Source organism: Anastrepha ludens, chromosome 3 (genome assembly GCF_028408465.1).
Source record: "Anastrepha ludens isolate Willacy chromosome 3, idAnaLude1.1, whole genome shotgun sequence".
Taxonomy (NCBI): domain Eukaryota; kingdom Metazoa; phylum Arthropoda; class Insecta; order Diptera; family Tephritidae; genus Anastrepha; species Anastrepha ludens.
Window position 1 is genome coordinate 55,436,149 of NC_071499.1, and position 21,459 is coordinate 55,457,607.

The following is a 21,459-nucleotide window of genomic DNA, read 5'->3' on the forward strand; positions in this document are numbered from 1 at the left end:
AAGCCGCCATTTTGTCGAAAAAATGTATTTTGCTTATTCCTTCGATTAATTACTAGATTTAACATTACTTTGAGGAAATCTGTTTGGTTTTTTAATTGCAGAGGATCCAGAGCAGAGCTATAGTGGTCACCGCAGAACGTCTTTTTTGAGAGGAGCTCCCGGAGATCGGCTGTAGCTCCTTTCCAAAATAATATATTCACGGACACTAAGTCTTAAAATACAGTTTAAAGATAACATAATATGTGTACAAATTTTTAGAGTTTAAGAGTAAAGTTTTCCCAGAAAAAATGCTGAAAAATTCGCTTTTTTCGGTCTTCTAACTGTATATAACCCCTTAACAGGGAACAACTAAGATACACCACCCGAATTGGTAAAAAACCTCAGTCTAAACATCAGTAAAAGACTGACGAGCCTCGTTTGAATAATACTTATCGCTAAAATTCAATTAATTGAGAAATAATTTATAGATTTTGTTCAATTCTCTTCATGCCATTTGCAAACTTTGGCTTAAAACTCTACTTGGTAGGGTATAAAGACATACAATTATGGTATCATCTTCAAACCAACAACACCAACCACTTTCGCTCCCAGCGCTTCAAACCAACACAATGGCTAGCAATGCCGATTGAACATCGTCGACCGTCTGAGATCATCGAAGCAAACTTCCTGCCAACACTTCGGGTTGGATAAAGCAACTAACAACCAACAACTGGCAACTACTAGCAACAACGCAACCAGCCACCACCAACAGCAGTCAGGCAGTCGCCGCCGCCGCCGCATTCGCACACGCGCATCAGAGTCACAGTCAAGTCACAGTCAGTATTAGCTTGAATGCGAGGTGGTGTGAACGTAAACGTAGGCTGATCGCATCGACGCATCGATCGATCGCACCGATAAGTTGCCAAAAAAACAAAACAAACAAAAAAAAAAGAAAACATTTTGCAGAACGAAACTTGAAGCGGGTAATTCGAACTTGTGTGTTGTTGAAATTCTACTTGGAAAGCAAAAGCAAAATTAAAACAAAAAAGGCTCTGCTTAAGGAGCATCATTAGCTGTAAGATATAGCGTTGAAAGCGTTTTGTCGCACCGAAATAAAGAGTGCAAGGAGTGTGGCGGAGTGCAAGAAGTGACAACGCGCGGTGCTGGGTCGAATGATGGCCTGATGTGGCTTTATAATTTTTGTATTGTGTGAAGAGTGTGTGAAGTGTCTTCGCTGCTGTGGTGTTGGCCATTATTGGCAATTTACTTGCCAATCTGGGAAGGTCTTAAAAAAATATGTGCACACATCCTGTATATCTTTGAATGGGCATATATGTACATACATGTATTATGCGATACATACATACATACATACATACATATACGCGCATAAATATTGCTGGGTGTACTTATTTACATACATACAAACATATGCATGTATGGAGTATTGCGAAGAATGGAGCTTATTTGCTCAATACTTGAATTGTTATTAACTGTCTTACGATAAATAGCAGCAAACAAATAAGAAAACAAAAATAAAGAATTAAGTTAACTAAGCTAATTAAGCGCTGACAACGTTTGCTTTTCATCGCAAGTTAAGTGTCTCATTATTTGTTTATCTCTAATACTCAAGTTTTAAATTCCGTCTCGGATTTTTCTGTATATTTTATTTCAACGGCTATCATTCAGTTTATGTGAGTAGGAAATATGTAAATAAAAACATAGATCTTCGTACGCCAACATACATACACATACATATCTATACACTTACGTACATACTGTAGATATGCCATAAAAATAACTGAAAAACACTTAAAGGCAAAATGCCATAAAAATTGTGACTACGTTGTTGACAATCACTGAACAAAAACAAAAGAAGACATTGCAAAAAATTAATAAATTCAGCAAAATTTGCGGCTACAAACCGGCTGCACACAGCCCCATAAGCGCTAAAGTTTTATGTAGATGCCTACATACGCACTCATACATACTTGCCTATGTGCATACAGACACATGCATAAGTAAATATGTTATCTGACTTATTAATAGATCGGCCTCTGATCGGCTGTATGCTTCATGTTTGATATATTGATTTTTAATTGGGAGTGTATTAATGTATTATTCGGCTTTAATGCTTGACCACGCTCGGTGCGTGCTAATGGAAATTGGGCGCAGTTGTTGAGTTCTATCAAATAACATTGCTATGTTATTTTGCTGTTATGAACTACATAGGATTGTAGGTTATTATTCGGCACCTGTTAATGTTGAATTGAAAAGTGCGAAATGTGCTCCGCTTTATTTTTTATTTATTTGTTTATCAAACACACAACCAAAAGTTATTTAAGAGTGTTTGCACTTATGAGTGACTGCAAGTACACCTAAAGGTAATGTACTTATATATGGAGTTAGCACAAGGACTCTGTAAGATATTAAATACATATAAAGAATGTTCAAATAGTGATGGTATAGAAATAGCAGAGAAGAGAAAAGGGGGAAAAGAAAGATATTCTTACGTGCATATCAACAACTATTGGCAACAAAGTAAGGTAGCAGTTCGCTTCTAAAGCGTGGTGTGCTTTTGATTACTTTGATTTGTAATGGTAGGAAGTTCCAAAGATGGATCGCAAGGGCAAGGAACTGTCGTTCTGTTACTAGGCAACTGTATTTCATACTAAGTAAGTGAAGGTATCGAGACAATTTAACAAATTGAAGTCGGTCCATAAGGTATTTGGGCTCCTGAGAAGTAACGACTTTGTGCAGAAGTGTTAAACATTTAATTTTAGCAAATCATTAAATGGTAAGGAAAATATTAGTTTAGAAAAAGCGGGTATGTGCTCATGGCGTAAACGCAGGGCCGTAGAGAGCATATCCGGGCCCCGGGGAAAAATTGCAAATGCGGGCCCTTGCCAATAATGTCTAATTCATATAAATACGTATTATCTCGAGTCCGGGCCCCTCTGAGAACTCCGGGTCCGGGGGAAAAAGTACCCGAAGCCCCGCCTGTGTAGGGCTTATCACCGGTCGTCTTCGTATAGCTTATCTAAAGGTAGGCCCAGGCTGTTTCGACGGGTCCAGAGGGAGAGGGGTGTTAGATGAGTCGGTTTTAGAGGGCATGTGAAAAGGTGATCATCACTAGTCCTTGGAGATTCATCTGAAATCAATCGGACAAGATAAATTAGTTTTATTAATAAATGATCTTGTGCCTGATCGAAGCTTTTTTTTCTAAATAATTCAATTTCAGTTCAGATTTTCGAGAAAAAAACCCGATAATTAATTGTTACAAAAAATTGAAATTTTTGAAAAAAAAATCCTTCGATCAGGCATGAATTTTTTATGTTTTTCAAAAGCAGTATAAATTTTATTGAAATCTATCAAGCGGTTTTTTAATTACAGTGATCACCAGTTTAAAGAACATAGTGAACATAGAGAAAAACGCATTTTAAGTTTTGCTATCAATTTATGTAGACTTATACACGAATTATTGACATTCAGGGTAACTGCAGAGCCGATGAACTAGCGAGGCTCGGCAACAAGTTGACCGATGAGTACAATGACATAGGCATACCCTTACAAATATATAAGCTACTTATCCTTGAAGAAATCGTAAGGAAAGCAAACGAAAGATGGCGTAATGAAGCCATCTGCAAAATCGCCCATCAACTGTGGCCGACTCTCAATGCTAAACACACAGAATCTTTGCTAAGCCAAAATAAGCACAGTATTAACACACTGAATTCAGTCATAACGGGGCATTGTCTAATAGGTAGGCACGCCCAAAGGATGGCTGTGCAAGCACATGACTTCTGTAGAAGTTGTCTTGATGAGGAAGACAAAGAGACAATCTTACACCTTCTATGCCATTGTCCTGCTCTATCCAGACGGAGATTTGTTATTCTAGGCAGACAATTTTTGAACGAATTGGATGATCTCAGTTCTGCAGAAATAGGAGGTATTCTAAAATTTTTGAAAAGCGCACACTGGTTTTAGGAGAAATAGGGGAAGCTCCCCACGCGGCATCACAAGGGGATATGAGCCAGAGTGTGTCCCACAGGACAACCACTTCAACCTAACCTAACCTAACCTATACGAATTAAATATTAGGAAAAAAATATTTTTCAGCACTTGTACTACCTAGAAATTGTAAATATATAAAGTAGGGTATATATAGGGAATATATATATATTTAGGTATACTTATACATACATTAAAATGGACATTCATAACAATAAAACCCGAGATGTCGGTTGCTTGCAGCTGCTGCTAGTTAGAACGCTTCGAAGCGCCTTTTGGTAATTGTTCAATAACTCGAAAAGTATTTGTCGGATTCACTTGAAATTTTCACACAATAGATATTAAGATATTATACTTTAAGAAAATGCAAAAAAACAAAAAGTCCAATTTTTTGAAAATTCTGACTACCCCTAACCCTTTAAGAACGCCTTTGGTCAAAGCAGTGGAATTTTCACTGGGGTAAAGTGCTGAGTAGTTCATAATGATCGTAGCATACCATAGACTTTGCCTATTGCACTATAGGTTTGGATATCCCAAGTCAGATTTCTATTAAAAGTTATTCCTAGGCTCTTTGCAGTGCCCACAAATTTTCCAATAGAATTGTTCAGTTTCACTTCATTGCAGTCGTCAAGCTTAAAAGTCTTGTTGTAAATAACGATGTGTGAGTCCTGTGCATAAGTATACGAGGTGTATTAAAAAAGTATAGTGACTTTTGAAATTTCGCGAACTGGAAAAAGCGTCAGCACAAGTATTTATATAGTATAATATTTGAGGGGGTTTACTTTCAAGGCGACGAAATAGAAGCTGATGAATAAAAAACTAATTTTTGAAATTATTATTTATTTAATTATTTGAAAATTTTGGTTTTTAGAAACTCACCTCCCATTTTAAACACACCTCGTACGTATGTAAATTGTAACGGGTCATACTATACGATGATATAAAGCTGAAGCATTACAGTTCAAAAAAGTTCTTTTAAAATTTGTTGCTTGGCACAGCCAGTTGTGCGTTACAGCATTCCAAAATAAAGGCAAAAGGTAAGGAAATTCTAAGAGCCGGAGCAGACGGCCTAACAAGATTGTGCTGTTCATGGACCCACTTCAGTATCGTATGCCATAGCAAAGCGGTGATTTCAACGATTCCGTTCTAAAAAGCCAATCGTCGAAAATATTGAAAAAAATCAAGGAAGTCGTCGAGTGGGAATCGCATGCAGGAAGGCCCTTGTCGAGAAATTTAAGATTAGTTAGATAACTGTTGGAAGTTATTTATATACATTTATATATATAACTGACGGTTACACCATTTTTTGGGTGTTTGGCCGAACTACTCCTTATTTATGCGGCGTGCTCTTGATTTTTTCCACAAATAGACGGACCGACATTTTTATGACTCCTCCGAATAAGTGTCGAAAAAGATGGAGCCTGCCAGGTGAACCAGGTCCATCGACAGCGAACAAAAATATTCATGCTTCAAAGCCTATGTTGTGCATCTGGTGGGATCAGAAGGGTGTCATCTATTATGAACCGCTTAAACCATCTTCTAAAATCGATTTTTTTTTTTTGCATTTTCTTAAAGTATAATGTTTTAAAAATATTGTGTAAAAATTTGAAGTGAATCCGACAAATACTTTTCAAATTATTCAACAATTAACAAAGGGCGCTCGGCCGCTCCGGTGCCGATAGCAAAACTTTAAATGCGTTTTTCTCAAAACTATGTTTTTCAAACTGGTGAACACTGTAACTTAAAAACCGCTACGTAGATTTCAATAAAATTTATACAGCTTTTGAAAAACATAAAAAACTTGTGCCTGATCGAAGGATTTTTTTTTTTTTCAAAAATTTCGATTTTTTTTTAACAATTAAGTGTTGGTTTTTTTTTCTAAAATCTGGAAAAAATTTTCTGAGGCCGCCATTTTGTTCATTTTGAAAAAAAAAAAAAATGCTTCGATCAGGCACAAGATTATCTATTAATAAAACTAATTTTTCTTGTCCGATTGGTTTTAGATGAATCTGCAAGGACTTGTGATGTTCACCGCAAGGGACTTCTGCAGAAACGGGCTTCACACAAACAGCGATAACTTTTGCAATTATTAATTTTTTTTTTTGAAATTTTGGTGAAGTCAAGTTAAAACATGATGTTTTTATGCTATGTTTTTATTTTTGTTAAATATATTAATTAAGTAGCAAAAAAAAATTCGTGAAAATCATCATTTTTTCGGGCCTCTGACTACCCCTAACCCCTTAAGCCATCACTGGCGATCGTTACCGACTGCAGCTAATGTATTTGAATCGAGCTACACATGACAAACTGATTTTGCTGCATGACACTGCCAGGGCACACGTTGCTACATTGGTCCAGAAATATTTAGAGGGACCGAATTGGGAAAGCTTGCCCCACCCGCTATTCCCCAGACATTGCACCTTTAGATTACCATCTGCTCCGATCAATGCAGTCAGAGTTTATTGGAGAGCGGTTCACTTCTTACGCGAGCATCGCAAACTGGCTCAATGAATGGATCAAGTCAAAATAACTCGATTTTTTGGTCAGAGGAAAGTTGTAGCCTCCAATGGCACATGCTTCACATAATATCATGCATTATATAATTGTTTAAATAATTAGTAACTTTGGCTAAGAAAGAACGTAATCTTATTCCCATACCCAATATTTACTTATATTCTCCATTTGAATCACCATTTTTATTTAAATTAAGATTTTTGACTCAAATCGCAAATTTTAATTCGTGTTTATGTTTATCCAGTAAAAACTCGTAACTTCCCCTCAAAAGGAAATGTCATTTTGCTCTCTTACTCTCCCCTACTTTGAAATTTTTTTGGGCAATCGGCAATTAAACTTTTGTCTTAGAGAAAATTTGGTCAATGCCATATAAACTTTTAATAAAATATTGTAATTAAATGCTTTTATGCGAAACAATATCTTTCGAATAAAGCGGAAGAAAAAATAGACAAAGTAATTGTTGTAACTTCAATTCAACTCTCAGTACAAGGACGAGCTACTGGGAGCTCCATAAACGTATTGCTTGATCAAACAAACAGAGTGGAGTTTAGTGAGTTAAATTGTTTCGATGGGTATTCTCATATAAAATTTGTATTAACATATACCGGCATGATAACAAATAGTATTTTCAAAAAAGTTAAAGTTGTTCAGAATTTAAACTGAAGCGGCGACAGAAGATATCGTTCGATTGGACTGAAATTTGGCACATACTTTATTAGTCTAACAGTGCAACTTTTCCACAGTATTAGAATTCGATCCTAAAAAAAAAAAATCGGCCCACTCTATTGCGCAATTCTGCAACTAACATAAGCATCAGTTGATTATCGAAAATGTCCACTCATTTTTGAAGCTTCGTTAACTTTGCCGATTTCTTTCATCTAATAACATTCGGCGCATAGTTTTTTCACTCTAATGTGGTACCGGTGACCTTTCATATCCTGTCAAAATTTGGCTGTATTAAAAGGGTTAGAAGAAGATGGAGAAGTTACATATATTACTTTCAGACTTTGTAAGCTCAGAGATATCAACGGCGGGGATTTTTTTAGACAAATTTAGCAAATACAGCAATATAATACATACGGCCTTAAGATTAATGTCACCAAAACTAAATTCATGACTGTACGAGTGTGCAGAAAAAATACTAATAAAAATTTAGCTTTATCACCTTGGATTGAAGATGAAAGAGTTTTCAAATTCAGATACCTTGGAAGTTGGATTACTGAGCAATGGGACTGCATCGAAGAAATTAGAACAAGAATAGAAATGGCAAGGTCATCATTCTGCCACTATAAAAAAATACTCTGTAGCCATGAAATGAGCATGGAATTAAAAATTCGCTTCCTTAAATGCAATGTATGGTCAGTCTTCTTGTAGGCAATGGAGGTATAGAACCTTAATATAGAGATATGAACAGAATAGAAGCCTTTGAAATGTGGGTATAAAGGCGTATGCTTAAAGATCCATGGACTGACCACGTTTCCAAATGGAAAATGAACTGAAACAGGCAGCTTCGTATGACGGTGAAACGAAGACTTCTTCTAGGAAACGAAAGAAGACTTCTTCATATATAAATAAATAAAATAAATAATTGCCGCTTACACCCGTTTTTGGGTATTTGACCGTGCTGCTCCTCCTATTCGTGGTGTGTGTCCTGATGTAGTTCCACAAATGGAGGCTCCCACAGTTTTAAGCCGACTCCGAACGGCAGATGCCTTTTTTATTAGAAACTTGTCCATGCCAGAAGAAGGTTTGCCATTGCTTGCCGAGGGGTGACCGCTATTAGAAACAACTTTTTTTATCATTTGGTGTTGCATGCACGGATGACGCCCGTGAAGAGGAAACTCTTATGAGTATTGCTATACCGGCATAGCGGTATGCACGACTTGCAGCCTCATAGTCACACCTACGTACTAAACACCTCTACTATCCACCACTCTCCCCGCGGAACTGCCAAAAAGGTATTATCTCACGGGGCTGGTTAGCTCAAAGGCTCTTAAGGCCTGGGAAACTCTACGCGTCTTAGAGCGTTATGGATCGCGCGCCAATTTTCTCCCAGTTATTAGCTGATTTCAGCCTAAAATCCATAATATTTGATCCGCTTAAAATTTTAGAGCTTTCGGAAGTATAGCGTGGGCATTGGAACAAGACGTGTTCTCTACATCTTCTTTCCTCTTCGCGCCGATTGGACAGTTTAATGAACTGGCATGGTCAAATCTAAGATATTTGAAATATTTTCTAAATACCCGTGCCCTGAGGAGAATTCAGTTAGGTGGTAGTTTGTTCCTCCGTGGTGCCTTTCTAACCACGTTGTAAGGACAGGTATTAGCTCATGCGTCCATTTACCCTTGGGTGACCAGTTCCACCGATCCTGTTTGTGGGCGGTAGAGTGACATAGAGTTCGAATAGCCTTGTAAATAATCTCTGCATTCCTTTAGCCAAAATATCAACTGGGATTAGTCCTGCAATGACATTCGAAGCGTCATCAGAAATTGTGCGGAAGCCGCAGATAGTCCGCAAAGTGCTTAGCAGATAGACGGTTATTAATTTGTTTGCGTAGTTATTTATGTTCTGTGCACTTCCGAATGGTAGTCACGCAGCAAACCATTCGGCTACGACGACCGCCGTAAAAGTTAGGTTAGGTTAATATAAATAAGGAAGATAAAGACAAAACAAAATATAAAGAAAAAAGTGGTCTGGAAGCAAAGCTCTATAGTGATATTAGTGACAGACGAACGGCAAAAATTGGAGGCGGAGCTCTGCCAAACACCCAAAAAAGGTGTACGCGCTAATTATTTACATATACAATTTAAAGTTTATGATCGTTGTCAAGGTGATATTTCACATTAAAATATCTTTTCCTGTTTTGTGAAGTACAGGGTGTTAACAATGGAAGTCAACAAAGAGAAAATGCGGTACATTTTACAGTTTTTCTTAAAGATCCAGTTAAATATCGACTATAAAGCAGAGTTAAGCCATTTGCGCAACAATTTTACGCCAAAATAATGGATTCCTTTTTCCCAAACTAATGTTAATAATCATTTTATTCTATTACAAAAGTGAGTGGCAAGTGATTACTAAAAAGTAGGAATTTTTTTTTTGAATTAAAAAAAAAACAATAAAAAACCATGGTATTTTTCAGCCTCTCCTATCGGACAATCAGTTTTGGTGCTGAAAAATACCACCTACGCTATACACTGAATAAAAAAACTTTAGAATTTGGCAAAAAACTCCTTAAGGGGTAACACCACTGTACACGCGTAAAATAAACACGATTTTTAAAGAACTTTTTTGTATAGAAGGAAAGGGAAAGGAATCACTCTGATTTGGGAAGTTATTACTTATATATTAAAATACAAAACTACAAAGTTTGATCGAAAAATTTTACAAAATGGCGGCATAGGAGACTTTTTTGTAATGTGGTTTCTCTTGAAGGAGCTCCGCGGCACGCAGCACAGAGGGTGCAAATTTTAATCTGGAACAAAGAAACATTTTTTTTCTTAATCTAGATAAGAATAGCTAGAGAAACACGTAGAAGATTTAAAAAATATTTATTTTTGTGGAATTAGCAAGCATTTAAAGGAAAAAACTCTATTTTGGACTAAAAAAACGGCATTTAAATAATTATAACAATAGTTTAAATTAATCTATCGAAAAACCCCTACGCTCTTCTCTTAAGAAGGTTATTATACAGACGTAGTGAAAAACCCGATTAAAAATATTAAAAATTGTTTGAGTTATGCTGCGTGCCAATTTCAGAAAACTTGTTTTGAGAAAAACGCGTTTAGAGTTTGGAAATTTGGAGAAGTTGTTAGGTAGCAGTCACTAACGCTTGGTTAAAAGCTTAAAATATTTATGAAATAAACTTCGGTAACGTATAAAACTTTTTGTTCTGTATTTTAAAAGGTTCAAAGAATTTTTTAAGCTTATAAAAAAAAAATCAATTTTTTGAAATTTCTACAGTGGTGTTACCCCTTAAGGGGGTATTCTAGTGTGGAGGCATGAATTTGAGGTGTTTTTTCGGGTGCTATAAATAAAAAATAACAAATATTTTTACGATCAATTTTTTAATAAGATATTTATTAATGTTTTAAAAATACATAAAAAAGTTAAAAATATCCAAAAACGAAAAACTTAAAAAGTAATAAGTTGTTGAAGTGGGGGGCTAACAAAAAATGGCGCGCTACACCTACCACGATTGCAAGCGTTCTAATAATGCGTTCTGAAACAAAAAAATAAAAAAGATTATTCATCTTGATGAATGCTGGTACAAAAAAGTCGAAAAAAGAAATTGTTTGGCCAAATTACGGCTGCCCGAAAAAATGAAAAATTTATTTACTACTTTTTGTTACTTTTCGGAATTTTTTAAAAATAGTAAAAATTCTTATTTTGTTTATAATAATAAAAAGTACGATAGATATATATATTGAGAAGGTTCACACTAAATTTCAAGTAAATCGGTTAAGTAGAACCTGAGAAATCAAGGTAAACATTTTGAAATATATAGTTTCAAGAAAAACGCATTTAAAGTTTTGGGTGCAATTGGGGTTCCAGCCGAGCCAGTTTCGAAGTCGTGACATTAAAATAGTTATATCTCTGAAAATAATTAAAATTTTAACAAATCCTTTTAAGGACATATTCTTGAAAGGTTAAGCTTTGAGAATAAAAAAAAACGGTTCTTTCGAATTTCTACACAGAATACCCCCTTAAGTAAACAATCGCCACTTTTTGAGCAAGCGCGTGGGAAGTATAAAAAATTGCAAAAAAATTCTTATGCAGCTTATTGCAAAAAATCTAATTGTAGTCGGGTGTGAACCCCAAACACCACAGCTCTCGTGTGCGCCTAAAGTATGCATGCATTGTGTTGAAAATTATTTTAATTTATTTAATTATTAATTGATGTACTGCCCAATTGCAAGCGCATCTGTTTAGAATCGGGTTTTAAGCTTTTAGCTGTGTCGCTTGATCCATTTATTGTTACACAAAACAAATCACAAAAATCAATATTTCTATAATACACCCATATATGTATGTACGTTTGTACTAACATATATAAATAAATAATGTATTTAAGTACTTTAAGTACTACTTCCATTTGTGGAACAACATCAAGACGCACACCACAAATCGGAGGAGAAGCTCGGCCAAACACCTAACAGAAGTGTATGCGCCAATTATTTATTTTTTTATTTTTTATTTAAGTACTTCCCTTATTATACTCTCTCATAAATTTATATCCATGTAAACCAAATAACCAATTGATACTACGAATTGATGTGTTCATCACCTTTCCATCCATTGTGTTGCCATAGAACTAAAAGAAAAAGCAACGAAGAAGAGGAAGTGACCATTCCCACGCTCGAATAGATGTTTTATTGACTCATTTCTTGCCCCTTGAAATGCTTTTGTCACATTCTGCTCATTTGTACCCATCAGTAGCAGCATCAGTCGACACCTTCTCCTGCCAGGATGTACAAGTGTACATACACACATACATATATCTATATGAGGTTTTATACAAGTGCGTGTCTATGTTTGCTATGTTTGTAAGGGTGTGATTCACTTTTTTGTTGCAACATGTTAATATGTATGTCCAAAACAAAAACAAAAAAAAAAAAAATAAAAAAAAAAACAAGTGAGGAAGTCTACAAACCATACGAGACAGCAGCAAAAATAGACAAACCAGCAAATAAACAGTTGAGACGACCGACAAACAGTTGGACATTGAACGAAAATACCTGTAATGCCTTTAGAACAAAAAGGGAAAAAGACAAAAGCAACACACTTATAAATCCCACAGACTAACTGGCTAAGCTAAACGGCTTTTGCTTGTCGATTGTCCGACTAGCTGCGCAGAGTGGACAACTGGCTGGTGGCTGTTGGCTGTTGTTGGCAACGGTCATACGTTTGCTTGTTGGACGTCTCACTACCCCTGGTTAACCGGCTTTTTGAAGCTGATCGCCTTTTCCGTAATTTATTTGTGGCTCATTTCATTTCAGTGCATCAAGCCCGTGGTGAACATTTTGAAAGCCTTATTATGAGACTAGTTACATATGATACATTGTGTACCCAATTTAAAACTATCAGTTCTAGTGTATTGGTGAACATTAGAGTCTTGAGTACTGTACGCTGATCCAAATTTAAAGTTATTTGCTCGTAATTGTACGATTGCCGATACGTTCACGGATGTGACAATTCGATCTCAAATAATTGTGCACCTTCAACTCAAACTACATATATTTAGTGTTGTTGCTTTGCATGTAATTCGCACTTTTCCTAGTATTCTTTAACATGTTGGTTGAGAAAAGAATCTAACCTCTAATACCTTTTTAAGTTTTTATTTTGGTGCCGGCTGCATTTTGTGCAGGGGGATTTTTGGGAATTGGGATCCACGCCTAAGCATCAGTATTGGGTAACCAGTAACTGTTTGATGAGCTCAAGGACCGTTTAGCACATTTATATAGCCGCTTGATTCAGCGCCGTCACCCGCTCCAGTTGCACCTATATAAAATGTACAGACGCTGAGGTTAGGATGTTTTTTAACGAAATTTTCCTTCTTCAGGTTTGTTTGGTCAGCGGGAGATATTTAATTTCTCTTCTACCACCCATATCTGGGAAGAATTTGCTATCCTTCACCTGCGAAGCGCCTTTTAGAGTTTACAGCCATTCCCCCAGGGGTGCCCTTTAGGTCGCAACTAATTCTTCACTGAGGCTGTTGAGGCTTGTGCAGAAATTTGTCTCACTAATGAGCTGGCTAGGTAGGGTACCCTTGCATTGGAGTCTCAGTGCAAGGATAAGGTATGGCTCCCTTGACTACCTGTGATCCGCTTTTGGACCGCTGTGCGTAGGCTTTACAAAGTTCCAAAGTCTCTTTGATCGCGGAGTGTTATGACTGAGGGAGCTTCTAAGGCTAACAAAGGCACAATTGTTGTTATTGGTGCGAGTGTCGGATTCAAATTCTGAGGTAGCTGTTTGGAGGAATCATTCCAGCATCTACTACTCAGCTTCCGTCTTTTAAGCAAGATAAGCTTCAGCTATCTTGGCTTTCGTATTTTAGCTACAGCGGGGAAAAGCTTTTTATCTACGTTTTTTCAACCGGGAACTACTCGTATCTGGTTTGGACACTAGTTCCTTGCGGAATTTTTCTATTAGGGGCCAACTATTTCCCTTCCCCATTTTCTAATAATCATAGTTTGCATATCTCCTTTCTACCTTTATTTTTTCCGCTCCCTGTTTTACACATGTCACTGGATGGTAACTTCCACTTGCAAAAATGAGTACCCACTCTTTCGGTGCTACTATTAAACCTAACTCTGGAAACAAAGCGCGGACTAGTAAAGGTTCCAAAAATAATATAAACATATAATAAAACTCAAAGATCTTTTTTGGGTACTTGGTCGAGCTCCTCCTCCTATTTATAGTGTGCGTCTTGATGTTGTTTCACAAATGGAGGGACCTAAAGTTTTCAGCTGACTCCGAACGGCAAGTGGGCTTTTATGAGGAACTTATTCATGGCAGAAATACACTCGGAGGTTTGCCATCGCCTTCCGAGGGGCAACCGCTATAGAAAAAAACGTTTTCTAACATTTGGAATCGGTGTTTTTGTGTGGCGGGTCGCAAACTCTGCTTACAACCAGATATACTGGGTTGCTTCGCCTTCTCACATTAGCTCGCTCTCAACCGGATGTTTGGAAGCTACTGAGAGGATACTTAGGTGAAGCTCGGAAGCTGTGAACTGCATGGATCGTATCCAGAAGAATCGTTCTGGCCACTCCCAAATGAATGGCGATCAAAGACTTAACCCACTTGCGTGAACTTCTACACACGGAACCATCCTCCGTCAGAACAACAAACGATGTCAACCTGGAGATAAACCAACGCTTGCTATGGTCTCAGTAAGCAAATTTGTAGCAGAAACCTCTCCCCCCGACACAACTAACACTCCACAAGATGCTCATCTTAACTGTGCTAGTGTATGACACTGAAACATGGGTTGTATTGCAAATTGATGCAGCCGCTCTTGGGGTATCCGAAAGAAAGATACTTCGGAAAATCTTCGATCCTCTTCGTGTTAGCAATAACTACTACCCCCGAAGGAACCACGAGCTGTGTGAGCTCTACGACGATGAGGACATATGTAGTTAAGCGCATCAATATTCAGCGCTTGCGCTAGCTGGGTCATGCGCGCAGAACCTCCAGCAAAGAAGGTTTTCAGATGGCAAGTTAGAGGGCAACAACGTAGGGAAGACCATGCCTTCGATAGAATGTCTATTTCGAGGGAACTTGATCATCGCTTGATGCAACATATTGTAGAAAGCGCGTGCCAAGCAGACACGCCAGGCGAGACTTGTTGTAGTCGGCTAATCCGGTAGGGGTTGTGATTCTTGATCAGGTCATATAAGTAAGTAACATTTGGTGATTCATGCACGGCGATTCGAACCCGTGCACGTCCGAATGCTAGTCACTAACCAACCATTCGGCTGCGGCCGTATATTACAAAGCTTTAAGCTCCTACTTATCCAAAATAGATCCTTACATACTCAACACATCTAACTTCCCCTTCTTTTTGACTCGATCGTGAACCCACCGGATTTTTTACTTCGGTAATAACCATTAAGTTATGTTACAACAACATACTAGTTCCACGCTAGCTTGGAGACAGTTCAATTTAATGCAGGGCATGAACTTATGCATGAAGATGTACATATGTTTAAACTCGTACTCGTATGTCTGGGTGTTGGATGTCTGGAAATCGCTGGCTAGTGGACTTGTAGTCACTGCAGGTGTGCAGACAAAGTTGGTGCGGAAATGTGAAGGAAGTTACTAAAGCAATGATAGCAATCAACAGAAGCTACCCACTAAAATACGAAGAATAACATAAAACTATACATACACACATACTTACGTGCGTAAATACATAAAAAGGCAGAAGCAATAACAAGGCAAAAACAACAAAATGCAACGATCAAGAAAGACGGCAAAAGTCAGTGGCGCGTTAATTTTTTAAGTAGTTAAATACGTGCTCACCTCGCCACACTCTCCAACGTTTGAATTGAGGAGTTATTTTGACTCTGCATTCACATGCATACGCACGTGTTTTTGTGTGTATATACATATGCATATATCTAGGTATAGTATTTATACCTTGTAGTAGCACCAGCAAAGTGATGTTAGTGTTTATTACTTCTTTTTTGCCGGCCTCTTATGTTGATATTGTTGCGCTGTTTTGATAAGTCGCCTTAGCCGGTTTATTGCCACCAATTGCTATGTGCCTTTTCCGACAATTAAAAGCACAAAAAACAAGGTTTTTTAACCATTAATTTCTGTTGTTTTATGATATTCGCGGATCGGTTAAATAATTTCGACCAACTTTGTTTTAGTTATAAATAATTAAGCACCAATTGGAAACATTGAATAATCGATGGGCTTCTCTATTTGTCTTCTACATTTATATGTTCTTCTATATATATATATATATATATGTATGTAATAAAATCATCCTTTACGCCTTACTGTGTAGTATTGTAAGTTAGTTTTTATTAAATATAGTGCAGGGAGAACTCTGATACTTTTGTTAGCAGATTCGACAGAACTCGGGGAAATCCAGTGCACACTGGAGTATTGGCTCCAGTATAAATAAATTCCAGAAAACCGTGTTCGCATTTTTTTAGATAGATTCCTCTTAATTGTCACACCTCGACCTAAGAGGTTTTGGACGAGTTCCACAAATAGTGGCCATATTGTTGGTTCGGGTTGGATGCCCACTGTAGAGATGAAACATCGTCAGCAAGCTAGGCGAATTGAATACGGAAGGTGGCGTCTTTCCAAAAGTTACTTTATTTTGTGCGATTTTGACAAGTCTGACGTCGGAATCTTTTCCAATACAAAACAAACAAAAGGCCTATTTAGTCTACTCTTCATCTTCACAAACAAGTGAAGTCTTCCCCTTCCTTTTGTTTATTTATTCATGGAGCTTGACGACACAGCGGATACGAAAGGTGCAACCTTGTATTCCATCAGCCTTGGGCAGCAAAAAAAGTTCCTCATACAAAACCATCTTAGGTTCGGAGTCGTCATAAAACTGTTCATCCCTCTATTTGTACGACGTTGATTAGAAGCATCCAGTGAAGCAGAGTAGATCAAGTGGATCTGTCCAACGCAGAAGGACCTACCTTGCCACCACCAAATGTTCCGGCATCAAATAATTTCAAGCGCTTAGTACCTATTTTTGTTCTTTGCCTATTCTTGGTGACGGCGATTATCGTAGGCGATGGAACCTATTTATATATGCTATAAACCTATTTTTGATGTGCGTTTTGATGTTGTTTCACACCTATAACAATGCCAGCCTAGAAATCCAACAAAGAATCTCTCTTGCCAACAAGTGCTATTCTGGACTAAGTAGGCAAATGAGTAGTAAAGTCCTCCCTCAACGAACAAAACTAGCACTCTACAAGGATCTCACCATACCCGTCCTTACGTATGGCGCAGAAGCGTGGACGATGACAACATCCGATGAAGCGACGCTTGGAGTGTTTGAGAGAAAGATTCTGCGTAAGATTTTTGGACCTCCGCTGCCTGGGTCATGCCGTCCGAATGAATACAAACGCTCCGGCTATGAAAGCATTCGATGCGGTACCAACTGGTGGTAGCAGAGGAAGAGGAAGGCCTTCTCTGCGTTGGAAAGATCAGGTGGAGAAGGACTTGGCTTCACTTGGTATGTCCAATTGGCGCCGGTTAGAACGAGAAAAAAAAAAAACAACTGGCGTGCTTTGTTCAACTCATTCCAAATCGCGGAAATCAAGAAAAAGAACTTCCGCTAGAATTAATCGATTGAGTAAATTCGACCAACAATCGATTCAGAAAGGATTGTACTTTGGTGATAAAATTTTTAGAGTTTTAAAATTGTATTTTTACAATTCAATTGTTCATAACAAATTAACTAGATTTTTACTATGAAAAAAAACGAATGATGTAAAAAACGGTAATATTAAAAATTATGGTGAGAAAAATTGGATTACATTCGGTTTCAAAGCTATAAACGTTATATTCCTCATACTTTAATTCAGCAAGAACATTTCGTACTCATTTCTCGAAAAAAAAAGCAAAAACCCCTACACAAATACGCACATTTGCCGTGTTCGATTTATCATTTCTCTGCTCGCTAAGCGAAAAATCATATTAATATATATTATAGCTTAAGCATAACGGTGAACCAAAACATATTTGTAGAGTTCGCTTAGCAAATATTTCCTCCACACATTTTTATGTATATTGTCCCACCGTGCATTGGCTATGTATGGGGCTTGCACTTTTTGTGTCGTCGTCGTTCGCGCCTTCGTAGCAATAATAATAGTGATTGTTGCTGTTGTTGGTGATACGTTCTTATAAATCATGTACTTGCCTCTTCACTATTGACGTTGTTGTTGATGATTTGAAGTATGTTTTTTTCTTTTTTACTTTTGTTAATGGCATGTCAAACCGTGCCCTTACCGCGTCACCCCTTCTTCAACACTTCGTCCACCTGATGAGATCGATAGTCGATGTGCCGCAATTGTTGCAGCCACCGCCAAAGTTTTAGTTGATGTCATATGCAAGATCATACATTTATACCCATTGCATATAAAAGAAACTTTCAGTTTTGGAAGAAAAATAATCGAGAATTTTTCGAATTAGGGCCAACTGCAGGTATTTCAGGCCCAAACAGACAAGCTCATTTTTACGAGCCAGTTTTGTGCCTTCTAGAAAATTTTGCAATTGATTGAAAAAGTCATAATCACTTGATACCAGATCGGAGCTACTGGCGTATCGCTAAAAAATGTGTGTGGTCTGCCGTTGTCTGAATGTGGCGTAGCACTTACCAAGATCTTCGGCAATTCTCACCGCTTCTGCTTGATCTCTGCTTCAATCTGGTTAGCTGTTGAGGTCCGAATTGGGTGTTTGGCCCGATAGAAGCAGCTCATAGTAGATAATTCCCTTAAAATCCTACCAAATACATAACAAAGCATTCCACAATTGGTGTTCGTTCGGGCCCGTTTATCGTAATGTGACTAACATTTTTGTTTGGCTCTTGTTCGTATATGCGATTTTTTTGGTCTTTCATCACCAGTTACCAAACCATTCTTTATGTATCAGCAAAGATTATTTGCGTCAATTCGTGTGGCACCCATAGAATGAGCTTTCTCTTGGCACCAGCCTTATAACATACAAATAATTTCAAACGGTTTTCCGACTAGTCTTCAGTTTCTGGACAAGGGAATGGCCTGTGTGTCTCAGCTTCGATGCTCAGATTACCAGAATGCAATCGGTGAATGCATTGTCTTGCTCTAGCATTCAAAACTGCATTGGGTACATAAACATCATGAAATATGGCTTGCTAAAGACATCGGCGGCCGCCGTAGCCGAATATGTTGGTGCGTGATTACCATTCTGAATTCGGAATACGTTGGTTCGAGTCTCCGTGAAACACCAAAAAGAAGAAAAAATATTTTCTAATAGCGGTCGTAGTAGCTGCCGAGGCAATGGCAAACCTCCGAGTTTATTTCTGCCATGAAAAAGGTTCTCATAAAAACCCATTTCCAACCCAAACATCAAGACGCACGCCACATGGAGGAGCCCAAACACCCAAATAAGGGTGTACGCGCCAATTATATATATATACAAGGTAAATAAACAAGACTATCGTCAAAAAAATGTTTTTGATGGCGCCATCTTTTTAATGAGTTAGTGCGTTGGGAGTTACATCCCTACCTCCAGTGAAAGCTTGGTGACATTCGGTGGAATAGAATCGAAGTTTTTGTGTCTAAAGTGTCACTATGTTTGTATCATCGGTAGAAAAATGAGTTTCGAACAAAGTCCTAATATCAAATTTTATATTAAAATCGGTAAAACCGAAACATTTGAATTGATGAAAAAAATGTATGGCGATGATTGTCTATCTCGTACCAGAGTTCATGAGTGGTTTACACGTTTTAGAGATGGTTGTGAGGACACAAATGACAATGAACATACGAGCCACCCAAAATCAGTAATCACTGAAAACTCCATCGAAATTGTTCGTAAATTTATTAAAAATGAACCAAATCATCGTTGAAATACATGGAATCGGAGTTGAATATCTCCAAAGATCGATTTATCGCTGATTTATTTTAAATGATCATTTGGGCTGACGAAAGGTCTGTGCACGTTTCATTCCGCACAAATTAACTGAGGACCAAAAATTGTTCAGAATTCAACATCCTCATTAAAGAGGCGAGAAAAGACGAAAACTTCCTTTACAACATTGCAACTGGTGATGAAACGTGGTGTTTCCAACATGAAGCTGAAACTAAGCGTCAAAGTGCCGAATGAAAGGCCCCAGACGAGCCACCACCCAAAAAACCGCGTTTGGAGAAGTAAAAAATCAAGTCGATGCTCATTTGTTTTTACGATTCCAAGGGAATTGTTCACAAGGAGTTCGTGCCAACGGGCCAAACCGTCAATGCAATTTTCTATCTTGGCGTTTTGAAGCGTTTGTTGCATCGCATTCGTCGAATTCGCCCTGAATACAGCGAAGGAGGAGGCTGGCGCTTATTGCATGATAATGCACCATCTCAACGATTCACTCTTGTGACTGATTTTTTAAATAAGAAATCGCATTTTAACCATTAATCACTCACCGTATTCGCCTGATATGGCTCTCTGTGACTTCTAATTACCTATTCGGAAAATTGCATTTGGCCATGAAAGGAAAACGTTTTGCGACCGTAGAAGTCATCCAAACGGCTTATACCTACATCCTGAAGGACATTCCGGTGAATGACCTGAAACACTCTTTCGAAAAGTTTTTAGATTGCTCAAAACAGTGTATCGAGGCCAGGGGACTAATTTGAATAAATAAACTCGAAGCTATCAGAATAAAGCTCCTGTCGTTTCTATTTTAGCCCAGTCTTGTTAATTTTGGACTTCACCATGTATAATAAATTTTACTGAGCATTCTTTCGGGAAGTGATACCCACTGAGAACCTTTCATTAATATCAACTTAACCTTTCTTTCTTACATTACTTGAAATCAGTATATTTCTTAGTATGGAGAGGCGAACTTAAAAAACATCAACTCATTAAAAGACATCAGCAACGCCAATTCTATTGTACGCAAAAATATTAACTTTCTTTCGCATTTATTTCAAAATACCAGGGTGAAACAGAAACTTGGGTATGATTCACAAAAATGTCTACACCATTTGCGAATGATTTTGGGCTTTGGGAAGGAATGAATGAATTTCTTTTCCCCAAACTACAATAATATATGCAAAATCTTCTCTCCTGAGAGTTTCATTAGGTTTTTCTCATTCTAAATACCCATGAGTTTTTGAATTTGAACTTTTTCACCGTTTTCATTTTAATTTCAACTCCAAGCCGGGATCTTTCCTCTAAAAATTCCACGTATTCTACATACTGAGTCGGCAGAGGTTAACGTATCGACAGCCTTGTTTCACGACCAGACTCATTTCTATAACGGCGATGGCTTTTTCAAGGCACCCGGTAGGACCTTGTACTGGATGAATACTCGTATTATCCGTAAAAGTGAATGTAACAATAATTGAGCCATCTCATTGCGTATAAGCTACGCGCTGGGGTATGGGCAAAGTGCTCAAAGCAGGTTTTGAACAACTGGTTTGACAGATATTCTGCTCCAAATTTCTATATGCATAGGCATCCATTGAATAACGAGTTTAAACATGAATCCGTAATATTCGCAAATTTTTAACTGTCAATCCTTCGGATGTCTCTACTCTACTCATTATCTTTTACCTCTCTATCTAAGATTAAGAAGAAATCTAAGCCTGCGTGGTATTTTCCAAACCTTCGTGATGACAGCAAATGAAGAAGATGATTTAAAACGTTCCGAAAGAAAAGTACATGGATCGATAAAGGAGGATAACGAATGGATAAGAAGAAATATCGACGAGATTGCAG

The 21,459-nt window shown here is 37.7% G+C and overlaps 1 protein-coding gene across 5 annotated transcripts in view; it reads left to right on the forward strand.

The window, feature by feature from the left end:
- The first annotated feature begins 747 nt into the window (after positions 1-747).
- The window catches only part of LOC128857996 (protein shifted), a 49,617-nt gene continuing 28,905 nt past the window's right edge, over positions 748-21,459 (forward strand). For 3 of the 5 annotated variants that reach the window (XM_054093884.1, XM_054093883.1, XM_054093885.1), the window contains exon 1: positions 748-962. The gene's annotated coding sequence lies outside the window, so the exon portion shown is untranslated. Of the gene's footprint in view, positions 963-1,031; positions 1,055-21,459 lie in introns of those variants that run through there. The other 2 variants (XM_054093881.1, XM_054093882.1) reach the window with 2 other exon arrangements.